At 42.5% G+C, this 4,509-nt stretch overlaps 1 pseudogene across 1 annotated transcript; it reads right to left on the reverse strand.

Annotated features, from left to right (window-relative positions):
* Positions 1-233: 233 nt before the first annotated feature.
* Positions 234-3,872, reverse strand: LOC309659130 (etoposide-induced protein 2.4 homolog pseudogene; annotated as a pseudogene). The gene has a single exon. The product of its transcript is annotated as an etoposide-induced protein 2.4 homolog pseudogene (transcript).
* Positions 3,873-4,509: the final 637 nt, after the last annotated feature.

The raw sequence follows: 4,509 nt of genomic DNA on the forward strand, positions 1-4,509 counted from the left end.
ATTGATTTGATTAAATTTTGACCCCAGAGTACATATTTCTCAATATTCTGTGTGAGGAAATGGAAATTATTCATAAAGCACTTCTTTTTTTAAAAAGTATTTATTTATTTAGGCTGTGCCAGGTCTTAGTTGCAGCACAGGGGATCTTTTAGTTGCTGCATGCACGCGGGATCTAGTTCCCCAACTAGGGAACGAACCCATGCCCCATGCATTGAGAGAACAGAGTCTTACCCACTGGACCATCAGGGAAGTCCCTACTCTTGCAGCACTTCTGCTACCTATATGAGTATGATAGCTGTTGTTAGGAAAATCACCTATATGAAGGGGGCAGGTGATTGTTTCAGATGCAAGCTAAATTAGTTTTTTTTCCCTCCACAGGTTTAATGGGTTTAATAAGTTAATCCCTTCAGCTTCTATTTGCAGCACCCAATAATCCTTTGAAATACCAGACAAACCTGGCAGTGGCCAACAGTAAATTTCTGACCTCCAGAGTTTAAAAGTTCAGGTTCTCTGAGCATTCTGTGTTGCAGTGGCACTTGTCCAAAACTGGTACCTCCCTATAGCTGGGAAACTTTAAATGTACCAGTGAAAAAGAGCTTTTTCCCCTTCAAGGGGAAGAAAAGAAAATCACTCTTCAAAACCCAGCAGATCTGACTGTGAGGTCTTTCCTCCTGTCCTATCTCTTCAGGCTTGTTTTTTGCAGTAGAGCAAGAGAGAACAAAATTGCAAGAAACAAGACGTTGATGGCTATAAGCGGAATGACCAAGAGGAATTCAGATTCTCCTTTACCTCCAACATCCAATATACGTGCTTCACAGAAAAACAACAAAAATAACACGTCCACAAAATACAACAGCTAGAATTACAAAAATCCATTCATCCAAGGATGGTGGAAGGCAGGAAGAGGCAGTGGGAGGGTAAATGGCACAGGGAGAAAAAGTATTCAAATCATTTCAGGCAGAGGGGCTGGCAAATGCTAGAAAAGAGCTGCAGAAAAACCTGTGATCCTTTCAGATTCACCAGTGTTAAAAATCAACCTACTGGTGTCAGAAAGATTCTGCCTTAGATGCACCAGACAAAAATCCCAATTCCTCAGAAAGAAGGGAATATGCAAAGGACCCTTGGCACGGTGGGTCCTGTCTTCCGTAGTGGGGGAGTTGAAAAAGGAAAACAGCTGCCAAAGGGTCCTCCCAACCCCATCCATGCCCTCTGGATGGCCGACACCGTGACCTGCAGCAGCCTTCAGTTTGGCAATAGACTAATACCTTGGGGGAACTTCTCTGCAGAGGTTGAGCTACGCAGGGCAGACTGCAGGTACACCATTTTGTGGAAGATTCTGTTGCCTAAGAAAACCACCAAGGAAAAGGAAGTGCAACTGGAAAAGGTAGGCTTTGCCAGGGGTCTTGGCTTCATTAGTGCTGATAATAAACGAGGGGACGAGGACAGAGAAAAGGTAGCCACTGATAATGTAGGAGGCGTGGCATCCGCTGGGAAGTCCAGTATAGTGAGTAGAAAAGAGACATATGCAGGAGACTAACCAGTTGACCAACAAGATGCATGGGAAAGAGACTCACAAGCAACCCCTGGATAAAAAAAGCCTGCAGCAAAAGGTTGAAGAGCATGTCAGCAATTATTTCGCTGACACCAGGGAATGCGTGAGGTTTCATCCCTGATACCTCGAATTCCATATCAGCTATATCCTGAAACCAAATCGCATTCACAACTTTGCTGAACACCAACAGGGGGAGCACTGAAAATTGATGGGAGGAAAATTCCAGCCAGAACCAAACACCTCTATGTAGAGATGGATCACTGATAATTTGGGCCGTCACTGACTGAAGCAAAGGAATAAACACTTGATAAAAGCAGGAGGAGACTGAACCAGAGTACTCTGCCATTTCATGCGCAGCACTGGAAAATTTCACTGACAATAGGTGGCTCAATCTTGCTTCCTCTCTATGCTCTGAGCCAGGACACTACTAGCCCTCTTAGACGCTGTTCCTCTCTCTTTTGCTGAATTTGAGCATCTAGCTTTGAGATGGTACAACTTCCAGAGATGGAGTTTTTAATTCCCCTGGCAAGGTCCTGCAGAAAGGTTTTGACACTGTCAGCCATCTCTTCCCCACTCAAACTACCAACAACACAGAGGAGAGAGAAGCGTCCCCCAATCCTTCACCACGAAGGACCAGCAGCTTTGCTGCTGCGCCTGTGGCTCCAGCCTGGTCTCTTGTTTACCGCCAGCCGGCCAGGCTCCGCCAAGCCCTTCCGCCCTCCGCCCACGCCTGCGGCTCCCACAGGAGGTGCTCCCAGGGCCGCCCCGGAGCCAAAGGGGCATGGGGGGTGGGGCGTCAGCTGGGAAGTCCAGTTGTTTTTAAAGGAAACCATTTTCACTAGAGAGAACTTCTGGCTGATAAGCGGTACTTATTACGACTTGAATATTTTACAGATATTGTCTTAAAAAGTAAAGAAATTGACTTATTTCTTCAAGGAAAAGAAATGATACTTTTCTTGTGAATGGTAACATCTGAGTTTTCAACCAAATATTAGAACTTTGGAACACTTAATCTAGCACCGAAACCTTCACAGCTTGACAGTAAAGTTTTTGTTGATAAACCTGGTGGTAATATTAGCACAGGTATTAGTTGATGTTATTTAAAAACATATGTCAGTATTTGGCATATCTGCATAACTCAGTGAACAAACATTTCCTTAATGACTGTAATGTAACATCACAAATGGATAGGGATGCAGTGAAAGGGCAAGGTAGATCAATGGATTGTAATATAAGGAAATACAAAAAGTTAATTGATTTGGTTTCACATTCCATACGCATCTAATTTTAAAGAAACCGTTACCTACCCTTTCCTGTCGGGCCCCAACAAGAGTCCTCCTGCCCAGCGCTGTTTGAGCCAATTCCTAGTTCCGTTCAGAAGCAAAGGAAAGCTTTATTCTTTGATCAAGAAATGGAGAGATGCGAGCTAACATTCTACAGCCCACGCTGTCCCCGGCAGGCTGTGGGGGCGGGGCAGCTTTATAGGGTTCTCCTCAGCGGGAAGGGGGCGGAGTTCTGCGCGTTGGGTGCAGCTGTGCTGCACACAGCTCCGGATTGCAGGGCGGGGCGCAGCCTCTCTGCGCCCGGCCCCGCCATCTTGAATTGCGGCGTCTCCACAGCACTTTTGTGAGCTGAGGTGTCCGGCGTATCTTTGTGCTCGAGGATCTTTGTTGTGAAGCCAAGGACAAGACCTCTGTACGTGGCACCCTATGAGCAAGTGAAACTGGACTAAGCACAAAAGAGAAGAAAAAAAAAAGGTACACTTTATTTTGTTACCCAAAGTCTGTTTTTATTTCCTGGGAATGGTTACTCGGCTTTGCCGGTGACAAAATTTAATGTGGTTTCAAACATGTATAGCCACATATTTCTTTGTGAGGCTGGATGTTCTTCACGTGCTTCAACCAAACAACATATCAAAACTGACTGAATGTAGAAATAAATATGAAAATCCAGTTATCTTGTAGTAGGCAAGTCTATATTTGCAAAAATGTAAAACAGTGTCTCTTCCCTAATTAGTTTGGTTTTAGAATATTTAATGTTCTTTTAAATGTTTTTGTGATAACATGAATTTGTTTTTATTTTATATAAAGTAATATTTTTAAATTCCCCATTTTAATTTCTAAGAGGGCAAATATAAATAGATATAACACATAAAAAAGAAAAATCTCTGGGGTTGTAATTATTTTTAAGAATACTATTAAAAAGGCCTTGAGAACTGAAAGTTTGAGTATGTCTGTATATCGAAAGATTACAAGATGTACAATGACATTTTTTAATGTATTTTATACACTACAAGTTGTAGAGTTCATTCATGGGACAAAATTTTAATAGAGTAGGATCATGATTCTCTTTCAGTCCGATTTCTGTGAGTATAATCTGATTTAGAAAAAAATTCTAAGAATCTAAGCCAGAAATAAAACACTTGCTATTAAAAATGTAATTGCTGGTGTTTCGCGTTCTGCAGGTTTCCATCCCCTGCATTCAGTTAACCTTAATCACTACCTACATTTCTCAAACTTAACTGTCATCATCCACCAAAGACACCATGGTCTCACCCTTGACTTCTACCAATAGCTTCATGATTATCAATCTGCTTTCACTTTGGCTCTCCTACTCCCCAGGAGCCATAGTGAACTTTTTGTAAGACAATTTTTGTTTCACCATTTCCCTACTTAAAGCTCTAGGGAAAAAAAGTTTTTTTTTTTTGTTTATGTTTAATTTTTTGTTTGTTTCAGTGGAAGCAAACTTACCCCCCCTTGCCACATGGTTTACCTAGCACTATATCATCTAGCCCTTCTCAACCCCTCTACCCTCTCTTCCCTGTCCCCATCCTTGCTCACTTTGTTCCAGGCACTTTGACTTCTGTTTTTTTTTACTCATAAATGCCAAGATACTTCCTCATTCAGACATGTTCCCAAAACTCTAATCTAGCAGATACTCACAGGGCTCAATTCCTA

Source organism: Balaenoptera physalus (assembly GCF_965194825.1).
Source record: "Balaenoptera physalus genome assembly, chromosome: 4".
Lineage (NCBI taxonomy): Eukaryota > Metazoa > Chordata > Mammalia > Artiodactyla > Balaenopteridae > Balaenoptera > Balaenoptera physalus.